The 17,469-nt window shown below is 31.6% G+C and overlaps 1 long non-coding RNA gene across 1 annotated transcript; it reads right to left on the reverse strand.

Annotated features, from left to right (window-relative positions):
• Positions 1-12,112: 12,112 nt before the first annotated feature.
• On the reverse strand, positions 12,113-13,138 carry LOC132803462 (uncharacterized). The gene is made up of 2 exons (XR_009638729.1): positions 12,587-13,138; positions 12,113-12,490 (listed from the first exon to the last, which is right to left on the reverse strand). It is a non-coding gene; the product is annotated as an uncharacterized LOC132803462 (long non-coding RNA).
• Positions 13,139-17,469: the final 4,331 nt, after the last annotated feature.

Raw genomic sequence — 17,469 nt, forward strand, 5'->3', positions numbered from 1 at the left:
AAACAGCAAAGAAAAATCAACAATAAACCAAATTACTAAAAAATAATATGCAAAATAACCAACAAACTTGAAAGCAAAATTTGGCTAACAAAAGGAATCAAATTCGGCTATTAAAAAAAAATTATACATGCAAAATGTGTATGATAGGAAACAATCTTAATCTAATGTTAAAATTATAGATTATCCCAAAAATAAACAAAGCAAATAAAATAGATCAAACCTGAACAAAATTCAGCTATGATACCAAATGATACGAACCTAGATTGACTCGCTCCTAAACCCGTATTATATTAGCTCAGATCAAAAATTAAGTTCAGATTCTAATGGTCAACTTAACCCCTAATCAACTTGTGATTAGAAACCTTAGTATATGATGAAGATTCCATAATAGGTGATTGGTGCCCTATTGATAAGTCAAACTAAAACACTCGATCTCTATTCAATGTTTTAGATGTTCAAAAAGAACAAAGAGAATTCTTTCTCACAAGTAATTTTCTCTATGAATGATGTACTGTGTATTATTGGGAAGGAAACAAAAGGTGTGGCTGAATTTGACTAACTTTCCTAATTAATTTGTATTAATTAATTTCTTAATTTTGAAATAGGAATTAATCAATTTACAATCAAAATAATTAAATATCAACCTTTCTAAATTAATTTTTCCAGAAAATAATCAAATAAAAACTAAAATTAACAAAAGTCAAATTTCAAATTAGGAAATTAGTTGACGAGTTTTCCAACAAAGTTGTCTTTGTCCAATCACCAACTAGTTGAGGCTCCAAATCAGCTCCAATATGCCATGTAGGATGCCAAATACGATTAGAACTTGTTCCCACACGTTGCCCTTGATTGGAATGGTCAAAGCTTGCGTGGATTACAAGACACCACCGTCACAAATCCAAAACAGTGCAATTCAACCAAATTGAGAGTGTATGCACAAATGATGAGTTTGGATGCCTTTATTTTTGCCTTGACATGATTTCATGGTCCCTTGGTGTGCTCAATCACATTCATAAGTGAATAAATTCAGTCCTTTCTACCCAAGGTCCATAAATGCACCAAAACAGCTTTCCGGATTCATTTCGGCCCTCATAACCTGGATGCATAGAATGGGCTTTGGATCTTCAAGTATTATCATGCCTTCTAGAGATTTAATATCACCTTAACCAGATTGTGTTTAAATCTCTTAGCTTGTGCCCTAGTAATTGACCCCGTCTTCAGTTGCACAAGATCAGCACCCCAACGGGTTGTAGATTGTATGGATACAAGTGGATTCTCATCAGCAACCTTAATCCAAACATCCATAAGAGATAGATATGAGATTAAATAAAAATATCTATTAATCATATTACATCTATTTGAAAGCCACAAATATGAAGGATAAATATGTAAAATCAATAATAATTAATTGAAGAGCAAAGAAAAAAATCAATAATAATTTATGATTATAATATTGCAAGATACATGCATATTTTTATATTTATATTTTAGGGATAAATGCATTTTGGTACCTTCTATAATCACGAAAGTTTCAATTAGGCCTTCTAAAATTAATTTGGATACATTCATATCCTGTAAGTGCAAGAAAATTTCAATGTGGTCCAATTAAGTTAAATGTAATGGAATCCATCCAATTGGGGCACGTGCATCTCACGTGACCTCTATTTCTTCTTTTTTTTAATTTGTTTTTTTCCCCAAATTTTTTATTGGCCAGAGTAAAAAAAAGAAAAAAAGAAAAAAATATTATATCTTATCTTAAATTTACGACATCATGGCTCATCATTGGAGCTGCATCGTTGAGGAAAAGCAACTCGTGAGGAAGAAGAGCAACTCGTGGGGAAGAGCAGTTCATGTGGAAGAGCAACTCATGAAGAAAAGGAAGAAAATGTCTTCTAGCAACTCAATTCCTTCAACAAATTCATATTTCCTATTCAATAGTGAAACACCCCGACTAGTTGTGGTTAGAACAAGACAAGTGTCAATCTTAAGAGGAGATTTTATAGTTGTGATACACACAAGGTATTGTGTTGGAACTTTTGGGATTTAGGGGATTTAGCTCACATCAGTTTGTATTTGTTTCAAAGTTTTAAAAATATAGTCATGTTAGGGCTATCTCAAAAATGTTGGAACTCTAAAATTGTATAAGAAAGAATTGTAAGAAAAATATTTGATCATAGGTCATGTTTTCTACTTTTTTATAAATGTTCGGGATAAAAATATAGCAATTTGTTTTATTAAAGGGAAAGATGTGAGAAACATGGGCTTGAATGGATTGATGCACCTATGTCAGACAATGCTAGGAATGTTGTTGATCAAATAAGACATGAAATACACAATCTGGAGGATAAGATTCAAGCCTATAAGTAGCAAAAGACCTATAACAAACTAATGATAGATGAATATAAATCAGAGGTAGAAAAATGGATGGCTCGTACTAAGCATGTGGAGAAGAAGTGTGTGAAACTTGAGGGGAAATTGAAGGTCTATGTATGAAAAATTAGAAAGATATACATTGTTCTAGTAGCAGGTTTAATATTTGTGATAATTTTTTTATAGAGTGGTTGTGGATGCAAAGGTAAAACAATGAATGGTTATTTATATTTACATTAGTAGAGAGTTGGATAGTGGATGGTATGGTGCACCTTATATTTGTATTTAAAGCTCAATAGAGTATGATAGAGCTTATAGTCATGTTAGGGTTTGCAATAGGTTACTGGTAACAATGTAATATTAATAAACAGGTTGGATCAGTTGTTATGATATTTACTTTCAGTATCTATCTGCATAACTAAAACAATAAAAAATGAAGCAAATCAATTCCTCATTATATTACAAAGCACTTAAATCCATTGTTTTACATCAATTCAAAAGATATAATAGTCTATTGAGCTTTAAAGCTAACGTGTTGAAGAGCTTTAACTCTCAACACAGGCAAATATAAAAAATATCACTGCCCTAACAAGCCAACCATCCGAAAAGTACAACTATATAATAGCTTTTTAGCTTGTTGATATGGCTGATACATTTGCACAAAAAGAGCCCAATACATACATATATATATATATATATATATGTAACAGCCCAGACCATCCGCTTGCGATATTGTCCACTTTGGGCCGGGCCAGCATGGTTTTGCTCTTCCCGACCCCAGTATAACGGTGGGTCACAGGAAAAGGCCTCGCAAGGGAAAGGTATCCACACCCACTTATATGGCATGCTTCGTTCCCCTTTCCAACCGATGTGGGATGTTACAATCCACCCTCCTTAGGGCCCAGCGTCCTCGCTGGCACACCGATCCGGGTCCGACTCTGATACCATTGTAACAGCCCAGACCACCCGCTTGTGATATTGTCCACTTTGGGCCGGGCCAGCACAGTTTTGCTCTTCCCGACCCCAGTACAATGGTGGGTCCTAGGAAAAGGCCTCGCAAGGAAAAGGTATCCACACCCACATATATAGCATGCTTCGTTCCCCTTTCCAACCGATGTGGGATGTTACATATATATATGTTACTAAACCCTAAACAAATATATACTATTTACTGGTCTCTGATTTGTCATTCTTAATTCATATTGGTCGTGAAAGGTGGTGGGATCATCTTTTGCCTCTGCCTTTATCTGCATGTGGTGGTTGATTGCTAGGTGGTGGTGATGGTTGAATACTGATAGTTAGCGATGGTTGATTGATAGGTGGTGGTGGTTGTGGGTCATCCATGGCACTGAATCTTCCCACTTAGTGTTGTCCTCTTCCTCTTCCTCTTCCTCTTCCTCTTCCTATTCCTCGCCCTGCTAGTCCTTTTACTACACCCTGCATGATATTTGTAAAACCTATTAATAACAATTTGACATTAACACACAATGTACAATACTTTATGATACATACAAATGCAGATGGATTCGAAGATGCATGTGGCAAGTTAGATGAAGTGTCTTATCCCCTATTTGCAGTTTGGGAGCAGCCTTCCATCTGATGTTGCATAAAAATGATATTTCACTAAGAGAAACCTTATAACATCAAACATTATAACTTTAATTAGCAACATCAAATAGGAATGGAAAATTATACCACATTTATGTTAGGGATGTCGTTTGTAGACTTTATCACATGTTCTCTCTCAATGCGCCAATTTTTTGGTCTTGATGTAGTAGGTTTCTTACAAGTCCTTCTATTGTGCCCCCATTCCCACCAATTTTTACATCTAACTGTTGGCCCCCTTGTAGGTCTTTCCTTTTCAGATGGATCTTTTCTTCTAACATTTTTTGGCCTTCCAGGAGCTTTCTTATAGGGGGTAGGGTATATCGCTTCAAAAGAAGTCCTAGTCCACATGTCTTGTCCATCTAATGGAAAAATTCATTGGTTCATAATTCTTTATATATGCAACCTTGCTGTATGGAGGATCTATGTACTTTGCAGGGCTCTGCTTCATATATAAAATGCAAAATACTACATGGCTACATGGTATCCCACTAATATTCCACTTCTTATAGCTGCATTTGTGTTCTTTCAAGCTAACAACGTATATGTTTAGATGGTCATCAACCTCAAAAATCTCACAACCTGCATATGTTGGCAAACTACTCCTGCTGTTTACCTTTATTTGCTCCAGCTTCTCAAGAGGCTTATGGCATATCTCCTTATTATGCTTCCTTATCTGCTTCCTCCTTCCCCTCATCAACACCATCAATTCTTTCCTAATATGTTCCAACATCACTAAAATGGGTTTATCTCTACCTTCCCATATGCATGCATTGAAGGACTCGTTGATGTTGTTTATCAACAAATCGCATTTCAAATCCTCCTTCAATGCATGTCAACTCCAGTATGTTGACTCCAACTTCATTAATCATTCAGCAGCCTTGTTGTTTGCCATCCTTAATACATCCATTTTTTTTTAATAAATTCAGTAGCATTGCTTGCTCTAGCTGTATTCCATAGCATATCCTTGAACTTTTTTCCTCGGTATAACTTGCTGAAGTTGGCATATAGATGTCTCACACAATATCGATTATCTACATTTGGCATCAACCCTTCAATTGTAGGAATCAAACCTTGCAATACATAACAGTAACAATGGAAGCACTTATTATGTAATGACTATGCGTTGTAACATAAAAGACTAAACATTGTAACTAAATAGAAAATAAATGAAGGGATAAGGTATACCTTTTGTTGATCACTCATGAATGTGAATTTCTTATCATCTATATATTCAACATCCTCCATTAAATATTGTAGAAACTAGCTCCATGAGTCTTTGTTCTCAGTCTCAACCACTACATAAGCAATGGGAAACATTTGCCTATTTGGATCCCTACCAACAACAGTCAATAGTTGACCTTCATTTTGACCCTTCAGATGACATCCATCCAGCCCAATATAAGGGATACAACTAGCCTTGAATCCCTCTTTACATGCAGCTAAGCAAATATATATATCCTTTGGAAAATAGATTTTCCAAACTCCTTATTTATCTTCAATCTACATGTACTCCCAGGATTTGATCTAACAATCTCTGCACAATAATCTCAAAGGCGATTGTATTGCTCAGCCACATCACCTGCTGCATTGAATTGGCTTTCTCTCGAGCTCTATAAGCTTGTGATCTTATTATGTCGACTATAAGATCTTGTTTAACCTTATCTTGAAAAGTGGACAACTTCATCTTTGGATTTGCTCTGAAGTCATTAAAGTACCTCTTGGCCAACCATTTTGATTTCATGAACCTTAATTTGAAAAGTTTCTTGTGCTTGCACATTATAAGCATGTACTCTCCAAGGAAAACTTTCCTCACACACTGCTGTAACCCTCCAAGATGCAATTTTTGTGAATCTGATATTCCAACCAACAGACAAAGCATAATTGACCAAGTATTCCTTAAATTGAATGTAACTAGCAAACTTCATTCCAACATGCATTTTCAAAGTAGCACCCTCTGTGCTACAAACAGGAATGTGGCTATTCACTTCATCTTCATCAGAGCTACTTGGCAAGCTAACAAGTTAATCAGAATCATAAATCACTTCATATTGGCCTGCATTCCCTACCAAACCAGGTCCATGTAGTGCATCTTCAGTCTCATTATCTATATCTACCAAGATAACCCTAGTGGCATCTATATCATCATTCTATACAAAAGCAACATCATCATCTGCCAAACCAGCCTCATCATCTGTCAAGCTAGAATATCTTACACCACCTCCATATGATGAACAAGTAGCTAAATGATCTGCCATAGTTGCACATTCTTGTAACCATTCATGATCATCTTCATCTTCATCTTCATTAGCTTCTACGTCATATAGGTTTTCTCCTTCTTCATCTCTAGGGTGTACCATTCCCACACAATGACTATTGATTGCTACATCATCCATTACATTCACATAAATGTCATGTAAGTCGGCACGTTCATAGTCAACACTTCTTTCACGACTAGTGTTATCACCTATTCCCTCAATATCAGCTAATAAATGATTGACTTCAGGATGCTCCACATAAACATCAATTACTTTAAATCTACTACCCAAGTCAGCCACATGCATTGCATCATCGTCTTCCATTTGTCTTAATCCATAATTTACAGATGTACCAAATACCATAGCTTCTTAAATCCATTGTATCCTAACTCTTGTACCATGTTTGCCAACACTATCATACTCCACTTGTCAGGATCACAGTTATCAAAATGGGCGAACTCGCCACCCACATATTGTCTAGATGGAGTGAACTCAAAATGTCCTTCATGCCAAATTCAAGTTGTAAACAAAGCCATAGATCTATAACAATACAAATCAAAATTCAAGTTTCTAATACCACCTAAGATGTATCAAATATGTAAGCTTCTATCTAAGTTGAAAGCAAACTAAGAAGTTGAAAAGAAACTAAGAAGGAACATATTCATATACCACAACCTATTGATACTTTTTGTAGCAAATAATACAACACTTTATACCATATCAAAGAACCGATCCATGACATTATATATATATATATAATACATCACGAGTTAACTGCTACATGTGGCATGTTGGCATAAGGAATCAAGGTAAACAGTTACTGTTTAATATAAGCAATATAACACAAGTCTACATGCTACATGTCCAACAATGCTATAAAAAAAGCATGTTTAACGACTTTGCTACAAATTAGCAATGTTTGTGGGTCATGTTATGTTGATAAGGTCTACTACAAGTTTCAAAGCATAAGATATGCTAAAATACGTTTAAAAAATATAGTAAGTAGGTATTATAATACACAAATAGATTTACATTTCCAACATATACATATTAAAGTAGATTGTCAATATTTTACATCATTCTAAGGCAAACGTCGTCGTATTGGGTATATCATTCTCAATTTAAACCGTAAGAATCTCAAACCAAACAAAACAAAATTGTTATTATTAATACACCATGTACACATAAAATTCACATTACTCTGAGAATCACCAAAAAAAAAAAAAAAAAAACTAATGTTTTACACACCAATACCACTTCGAGTGACATCATGACCCATAAAATAGTACAAACAAAAAGTCATCACCAACATAACATGACCATAGTACAAACAAAAAGTCATCACCAACATAACATGACCCACAAAAACCAACCAAAAAAAAAAAAAAAACCTTTAAAGCTATAGGTTACATAAATTGACTACACATACCTTTCCTTTATGTTGTGTCCCCACGCCTTTTTTTTTTTTTCCCCTCTCTTTTCTTTCACAAAAAACGTAACATCTATCTCTTTCACTCCTCGATCCTCTCTCTTCTTTCAAAAAAAACACAGACCCTCTGTGGCTTTGAACTTTGCTTCGTAACCTAAGTAATCAAAAGCAATGGCTCAATTTAGATGCTAAATCACAATGATGAGCTTGACTGAGATAAACAGGAGTGAGATGAACAAGAAAATATCCCTTTCAAACAAGAAAATCACAATACGAATGCAATGTCGTTTTCAGGGGTGGAGGTGTACAAGACAGTGTGTTGCAGAGGTGGGGTATTCAAAACAGTGCGTTTTAAAGTCCTTTTAAGATATAATATATATATATATATATTTTTACTGTGGCCAATCAAAAATTCGAGAAAAAAAAAACAAATAAATGAAAAAAAAAAAAGAGAAATTGAGGTCACGTGAGATGCATGTGCCCCAATTGGACGGATTCCGTTATATTTAACCTAATTAAACTACATTGAAATTTTATTGCACTTACAGGGTATGAATGTGTCCAAATTAATTTTAAAAGGCCTAATTAAAATTTTTGTGATTATAAAGGATACCAAAATGCATTTATCCCTTATATTTATTATTTTGAAAAGAAACTATTTTTTTAAAATTTCCTAATATGTAATTTTTTTATAAAATTTTTACTTTTCCAAAATAAAATTTTAATTTTGTAATGCATGTTCAGATTTATTATATTGGTCTTTACTTTTTTTAGGAAATCTATTCTCTGTAAAGATTTTTATTTTTGAAAAAATTATAGTTCCAGACTTTTTAGTTCTTTTTTTTTTCTCCACTAATTAAAAAATAATAATCTTTTTTAATATTTTTTTGACTTACGTTAAATTTTTTTATTTTGTCAATTTTTCTTTATTACCCTTTAAACTATACAAAGTTAGATTCTTTTATTTTTACTTTTCGCTTCATATGCCTTGTGTGACAGTTCCGCCACAGGGTTAATGGAAAATTAAAAAAAGTAACGGTAAAAAGAATTATGTTGCACAGAAAAATAAATAAATAAAGTTCAAGATATAAAGTACCAAAATATTTATAATTTAGAGTACAATGATATTAACATATTAATTATATTTATAAAAAAAGAAAGAAATGGATTTTCCTATTCAACCAACGTGAACCAAATGTTTTTTTCTTCAAATTTCATGTTTTCTACATTTAAGAAACATCACACAAACATCGTTAAACCCATTTTACTTCACTGCCCCTTTTCACCAAATGGGGGAAAGGCAGGTACATGAAGGCAATCTAAAACTGCCTCGTCCCGTTGCAATTGCTATTATTGTTCTTATAAATTTTGCTTTGTAGTTTTCTTATTTCACTGCTTGCTTATCTTCGTTATTGATAATTCGGAGACCCCTTTTTTTTTCTTAATAATGTGCCTTTAAAATTTTAGTTTTATGAAAAAAAATATAAGAACTCCAGCGGGCAGCCTGTCAGTTGTGGATGGAATTAATGTTTGACGTGGCAATGCAAGAAATGGCAGTTCTTTTTAGGGGTAAATAAGAAAGGGTAGGTCTTTTTGGAGATTTAAGTAATAAAACAAAAAAGCACTAAAAGAATTAATCAATTTGTCTCTCCCAAAGTTACTTTTAGGCGCCAAGTGATAAGAAGAGCCAAAACTAATGTCGCGAAAAATATGGAATTATGACACAAGTCTGAATGACATTGTTCCAATAATGTGAATAAATATTTAATATAAGAAAAATTGTGATCGGATGTGATGTAAATCAATAAATACTTGGTGGTATTTAGGAGCTAAGTACAAGCAGATTTCAAAGATGATTATATAACATAGTTAACAGACAAAAAATAAAAAATAAAAAGTCAGCATAATCGGTGCAAAGAACTAGATAGAGAAACAAAAAAATAAATTGGTAAATTATTTTAGTAAAAAATAAATAAATAAATAAATAAAACTAATCATACATAAGTATAACAAGAAAATTATCAGTAGACAGAACTCAGATCGATTTACAATTAAAGCGCGGTGTAACTATCTGAAACCCATCCTCAATGACTTGGAGCTAGCAACTTGAGGTGGATAAGCAGTGCCTCCAAAAGCTTTTCTCTTCCGGCAATGAGAAGAAGCAGAAGCGGAAAAAGGAAAACCTGGCTGGAAGGAAAATGACTGAGGGGAGTTAATAAAGAGGTGGGTAATGTCGGCAAGAGGCTTTCTGAGCCTCTTTTTCAGGGTTTTATTGGGGGATAAGGCCATTGAGGGAAGTGGGTTGGTGGGTTTTTGAGAGCGAGGCATGATGTTCTCCTTGTTGCAGTGGGCACAACGAGCAAAGTCCTCCATGGTTAGCTGTTGGAGATATGCTCTGAATAGAATAAGAAAAATAAATGGATCTGAATCAAAATGGGTTATGAGCTATGAACTTATAGCGTTTCTAAGCGCCCAAAATTTTTCAGCAAATTTGGTTGCTTTTTGGAGTTTGGAGGGAGTAAAAAAATTTGATGATTTATTGAACTTTTTTGTGGCTCAAAAGCTCAAAGTCAAATACTGTGCATAGAATATGACAGAGGAGGGGACAAGAAGGAGGGAGAATTTTAAAAAATTAAAAAAAAAATGAAAATTTGGGGTTTTGTAATTTGGAATTCGAAAGGAGGCGGAAATGCATAAAGTTTTCGTGTCCGAACCGCCAAGTGGTTGGAGCCGAAACGGAATAAAAAGTAGTGGTCTGGGATTGAATGGGCAACGCTGGGTTTAGTCCACTTATAGGCCCATTTTGGTAATAAGAGAGGTCTAACCCGGCATATCATTGTAATGCTGTCCTTTTAGACCATATCATTGTAATGCTGTCCTGTCCATAACATCCTAGTCCAAGTTCTGACCATGTATCAATACTTATTGAAATCGCATTGCAATTTTAATAATGTTGGCATATTCCAAACAAATCCATTACTAATTGATCATTAGTACACTTTTTTTTTTTTAAATATTAGAGGTAGATGATCTGAATTTTGGATTAAGATGGAAAAAAGAAAAATTATACATATACTAGGATGCCCCAAGTGGATAGTCATTAATAAAACTTAAACAAATTTAAATAAAATAAATAAATACATTATACTACTTTTTAGGAAAAACATTTTTCAAGCCCATAGCAAGGAGATTAATGTAGAAGAAATGGAAAATAATAATAATAATAATAATAATAAATGTCAAATCATCCATCCAATCGGAAAAGGTAAATATCAAAATAATTTACTATGATCAGGTGTTTTTAAACCTTAATTTATATATATATATATATATATATATATTATCTTTTATGTTTGTTATTGAGAACACAAAATAAAGACAATCTAGTTTACAAATCCATCATGCTTGTGTACTAGACAAATTAACATGTATGGTGCATCCAACTTACATATAATCAAATGATGTTGTTTAATCTAGTGCTTAATGAGTCTCAATTACATATGCCAGACCTTTTCCACAAAAAAATAAAAAATACATATACCAGACAAATCGACGTATGATGATATATAGAATCCAACTTCTTCTTGACCTTTTTTTTTAATTTTTAGAATTCAAAAAAATTAATTAACAGGACCAAATTAATAGACGACAAGAGATATCAACAATCCACTTTATTTAATATTTTTAATTTTAATTTTAAATTTCCAATTTTTTTAATCAAATTAAAACAAAATGAAGACTAATTATTCCATTTTAATTAGTGAGAACAACTGTTTTTCCTCTCATTAGAAGTCCCGTGACCTGCATATAATTAATTTTCCATCCAAAATTTGGATCAGTTATCAATTGAAATATAATGGAAAACAAATCAAAATTTAAGATGTCATGCGATGGCTTCCAAAAGGTTGTGGGGGCAAAATGATAAAAATAATTCTATCCACACTATACAATTAATTAAAAACATTATAATTTTAATAATTTTTTAATATTCTAATAATGTCCATTGATAAAATATTACAAATGGTCTTCTTTTTTTTCTTGAAATTATAAATGGTCTTAAACATTAAAAAAAAAAATACATATATATATATATATAGTATATTACAAAGTACAAACACCTTTTTTTTTATTTTTTTATATATATATTTCATGTTGCATATCAGCTACTTTAGATAGACTGCATATCAATTACTTTTTATAGACTGCAATCCCTTTCTTAAACTTTTTAGCCAAATTTGAAATTCTTAGGATTTGAAATTGGATATTTAAATTTCAACAAAAACACAGCCTGTTTGTCTGCCATGGCTGTGTCTTCTATTCTAAATTTGAGAATTGGTATTTGAATGCCTAGTTTTGGATTGAGGAAAAAAAAATGAAAAAAAAAAAATCAAGGAATGGATATATATATATATATATATATCTAAATAGTTTTTCTATCATCAAGTCCAACTGATCAAAATAATATGATCTAAACATATGCTAAAAGTTTTAGTTATTAAATTTAAATCATAAACATGGAAGGTTCAGATTTAAAGTTTCCTCACGTAGAAAAAAAATTACCAAAATTTCCTTCATGTCCGATGTCACGGCTCCTGCTCCCACCATCAATTAAAGGATTCTCAGCCCAAAAAAAAAAAAAAAACCACAATATCCATACCAGATATGGTTCCAAAAAAATTGCAGAAAAAGAAAAAGAAAGCTCCAGAAAAATTGATAGCACCATATTGATTTGTTTTAACAGGAATCTGGCGACAGGTTGCTAAAGCGCACTCTGTTGTTAAATGGGGGTTTCCTTTTCTTGCCCTCTTCCATAATTCCCATCAAATAACTGGAAAATTGCAACAAAACCCATCAAGCATTGACCAAAAAAAAACAAACAACATAAACATATATAGATTGATAGGCACTAAATTAACAGGCTCACAGGGGATCGGACAACAATAGCGGTCCAAAATCGTTGTCAATCAGCTTCTTCTTCTTGTTGTTCAAATCAAAGTGGCGGCAACGATGGAGTTTAAAATTCTGCTTTCTTTTGCTGCGAAAAAAACGCTTTTTGAAAACATAGGCAACACTTCCTACTTGTCAAAACCCATCTTCTTCTTTATCATCATTCACAGTTGATTTCTTGGTGAAAACTCATGTGCGGTTCCTTTTGAAGTGGCTCTCGCTGCTTCCAAAACCTTCCAACTTGACCCTAAGAGTAATGCCCAAAATTCCCAATCCGTGCTAAGTTTCTTAAAATCTCACAAATTCGATGATACCCAAATAGCCAAAATGATCTTAAACCATCCTTCCATCCTCCAATTGAAGATACGTACCAATCTCAGCCCCAAATTTCAATTCCTCATCGAAAATGGCTTCACCGGTGAGCTTCTCCCAGAGCTGATCATGTCGAACTCCAGAATTTTGAGGTTTTTTTTTTTTTTTTTTTTAAATTTTAATTTTTTTTTTTTTTTTAAATATTGAAAGCACCAAAACCGACATTTTTATGCCTAAAAGAGTCTGTTTCACTATTAATTTTTTTTTTTCGATTTTTTTAAATAAAAAAATAATTTTTTTCTTTTTTTTTTTTCTTAAAAGTGTTAGCTTTCCCCATTTTTTTTTTCTTTTTTCTTTGTAAGAAAATTTTTTTTTTTTTTTTTAATATTGAAAGCAACAAAGCCAACATTTTTATACAATAAAAACATCGGCTTTTCCCTATCAATTTTTCTAGTTTTTAAAATATATTAAAATTTTAAAAGTTTTTATTTTTTTTGTTTTCCTTACAAAGAAAAATGCTAAAAATATTGATAGGGAAAAGCCGACACTTTTTAAGCAGAAAAGCATCGACTTTGGTGCTTTCAGTATTAAAAAAAAAATATATATATATATATATATATCATTTTAATGGAAAAGCTTTTTATGGAAATATGATAATAAAAAAAAAAAAGAGAAAAATAGGGTTTGTGTTTAAAACTGGATTAAAAAAAAAAAAAAAAGGAAAAGTTTTTGATGGAAATATGATAATGAAAAAAAAAAAAAAAGGGTTTGTGTTTAAAATTAGACCAGAAAAAAAAAAACTTTTGATGGAAATATGATCATGAACCCAAAAAAAAAAACAAAAAGAATTTGTGTTTAAAATTGAACCCAAAAAAAAAAAAAAAAAAAGAGTGAAGAACTTTTGATGAAAATATGATAATAAACATTATAAATTCTGTTTTTAGCGACGTTTTTTAAAAAACCGTTGATAAAACCTATACAATATCTAATATTTTTTTCTAAAAAAGCATCGATTTTTCTCCTTTTTGACGACGGTTTTTTTTTCCCTTTTTTCCCTTCCTTTTTTGGTCCAACTTTAAATACAAACATTTTTTTTTTAATAAATTCAGTTTTTAACGATGTGTTTTTAAAAAGCGTCGCTAAAAAAAAAGTCGGTTTTTCTCCTTTTTGGTGATATTTTTTCCCCCCCTTTTTTTTTTTTTCCTTCCTTTCTTAGTACAAATTTAATCACAAACCTTTTTTTTTCTTTTTTTTTTTTTCATTATCATATTTCCATCAAAAGTTTTTTCTTTTTTTTTTTAGGTCTAATTTTAAACACAAACATTTTTTTTTCTTTCATTATCATATTTCCATAAAAAAATTTTCCTCTTTTTATTTTTTTGTCCAATTTTAAACACAAATTTTTTTTTCTTTTTTTGCGTCGGCTTTTCCCTATCAATTTTTTTTCGGACTTTTTCTTTGAAAGACATACAAAAAAAATAAATAAATAAAAACTTTAAAAATTTTGATGTATTTTAAAACAAAAAAAAAATTGATAGGGAAAAACCAATGCTTTTATTGCATAAAAGTGTCGGTTTGGGTGCTTTCAATATTTATAAAAAATAAATAAAAAACTTTGTTTTTCTCACAAAGAAAAAGGCCTGGGGAAAGCCAATATTTTTAAACAATAAAAATATCGGCTTTAGTACTTTCAATATTTAAAAAAAAAAAAAAATTCTTATTTTTCTCATAAAGAAAAATGTAAACAAAAAAAAAAATGGGAAAAGCCAACATTTTTAAACAATAAAAGCGTTGACTTTGTGCTTTCAATATTTAAAAAAATAAAAGAATTTTTTTTTTAAAAAAAAAGCAAAAAAAAAAATGATGGGAAAGCCGATGCTTTTAAGCATAAAATCGTAAGCTTTGGTGCTCAATGAGGAACTGAAATTTGGGGCTGCGATTGGTACGTGTCTTCAATTGGAGGATGGAGGGATGGTTTGAGATCAATTTGGCTATCTGGGTATCATTGAAGTGTGAGATTTTAAGAAACTGAGCACGGATTGGGAATTCTAGGCATTACTCCTACGGTAGAGTTGGAGGGTTTTGGAAGCAACAAGAGCCATTTCAAAAGGAACCGCACATGAGTTCACCAAGAAATCAACTATGAATGATGATAATAAAGAAGAAGATGGGTTTTGACAAGTAGTGGTAGTAGTAGGAAGTGTTGCCCATGTTTTCAAAAAGCATATTTTTTGCAGCATAGAAATCAGAATTTTTAAACTCCATCACTGCTGCCACTTTGATTTGAACAAGAAGAAGAAGAAGTTGATTGACCGCGATTTTGGACCGTTATTGTTGTCCGATCCCCTGTGAGTCTTGTTAATTTAGTGCCTATCTATCTATATATGTTTATGTTGTTTGGTTTTTTTTGGTCAATGCTTGATGGATTTTGTTGCAATTTTCCAATCCTTTGATGGGAATTATGGAAGAGGGCAAGAAAAGGAAACCCCCATTTAACAACAGAGTGTCCTTTAGCAACCTGCCAGTAAATTCCTGTTAAAACAAATCAATATGTATACAAGTAATGCTAGCAATTTTTCTGGAGCTTTCTTTTACTTTTTCTTTTTCTGTAATTTTTTTGGAACCATATCTGGTATGGAGATTGTGGAGTTTTTTTTTTTTTTTTTTTTTTTTGGTAATGCTTTTTTTTTTCTGCTAGGAATCCTTTAATTGATTGTTGAGCGGGAGTCGTGGCATCGGACGGGAAGAGAATTTTAATAATTTTTCTCACATGAGGGAACTTTAAATCTGAGCTATCGTGCCTATAATTTTAAATCCAATAATTATAATTTTTAGTATGATTTTGAAATGCACCATTTTAATCATCTGATTATAGAAAGACTATATATATATATTATACCTGTAAATAGCCAACGACAGAAGGATGACAATTCAATAGAAAGGCCAACAATTTTGATTCCACACGCATAAGTAGGTAAACAAGGGATGGTGAAATAAGAAAAAAGAAATTTTTTTTTTATACCAAATATTATTAAGATGATTTTTTTTTTTTTATAAAACTTTTGTTATTGATTTGATTTGATGAAGTGGAAGACCTGAAGCTGAAGATTTTTTTATTTGATTTAATTTTTTCAAAAACTAACTCCAAAGGAAAGAACACTTTCAATAATTGGATCTTTTTTATTTTGCTTTTTTTTTTTTCCTTATTTATTTCAGATTATTTTTTTCAATAACCATTTTTTTTTTCTTGTTTGTGTCCTCAATAATTTGGGTATGTGTAAGGATGATATATTTAAGAGATTGTAACGCCTGTGATGAGATAATCCGAACGGAATATAAAATTGAAAAGGAAAAGGAGGTTGATGGTATACCTATCAACGTGGTTGATTCTGGAATGGTTTGCAGTTCAGTTTTCAGCTTTATCGTTTTAGGAATATCAAACTCTTTCACATATTTGATACTGATTTTCTTTTTTCTTTTTAGCAAAAATTAGGCTTGGTTTGGAATTTTTGGAAACTTTACTAATAGTGTATTTAGGTTTTTCCTTTAAATCGTCCAGGGTTAAAAATGTATAGTTTATTAGTGCAGATAGGAAAAACAAATTTTCATATAAATGTCAATAGAATGTGGTGTGTTTGATAACTTTTGTAATATTTTAAACAATAAACAATGGATAATTTACAGGTTAAGTGATATTAATTTTTATAGGAACTAAAGTTAACAAAAATTTCATCTTTTATTATTATTATTTTTACATTAAAATTAACAAAAATGTCTTCTTTTTATTATTATCAGTTTTACATTAAAGCTATAAGTACTAACAAAATTTACCAAATATTTTATTAAATGATGTCTTAAGAAATATATATAATTTAGATATGGATAAGAGAAACTGAATACCTAAACTAATAAAATAATGCCACATCATTTATTTATATTATAAATTTGTTAAATTATTTAGTGAACTTTTGATGTCTATAGTACCATTATTATTTTTAATTTTTCCTTTCTTTAATTCGAACCATCTATCAATATTGATGAGGAAAAGGTAAAGGGATTTTTCTTGAAAAACAACCACCCCACTAATCCATTTTTGAAAAATAGCAAATTAAAAAAAAAAAAAAAAAAAACTAGCCATGTTAAAATCCATCCAGATCAAAATACCCTTCATTAAGGTTTTTTTTTTTTTTTTTTTCCTTTTTTATGTTTTTATTCCTCTATTAAAACACAAACTTTTTTCTTCTATTGTTTTTGTTTTCTTCTCTTCTTTCCCTTTCCCTTTCGAAACAAAGCTAGGACTTTCCCTTTCACTTCCCTTCCGAAAAATACTATCCTGTTCGTCCAAAAAACCATCTCATTCGCCCGTGATTTTGATAGAACTTCTTTTCTTCACTTGTTTTTGGTTTATTTTCTTTATTTTCCCTTTCGCTTTCACTTTCCCTTTCGAAAAAGCACTATCCCATTCACCGGCATCGTCCTCGCGGCTTCGTTGAGAACCCACAATCCGTGTCCGTGCGGCTTCGTTTCAACTCCATCTATGATCAAAGA

This window comes from Ziziphus jujuba, chromosome 4, assembly GCF_031755915.1.
Source record: "Ziziphus jujuba cultivar Dongzao chromosome 4, ASM3175591v1".
NCBI lineage: Eukaryota > Viridiplantae > Streptophyta > Magnoliopsida > Rosales > Rhamnaceae > Ziziphus > Ziziphus jujuba.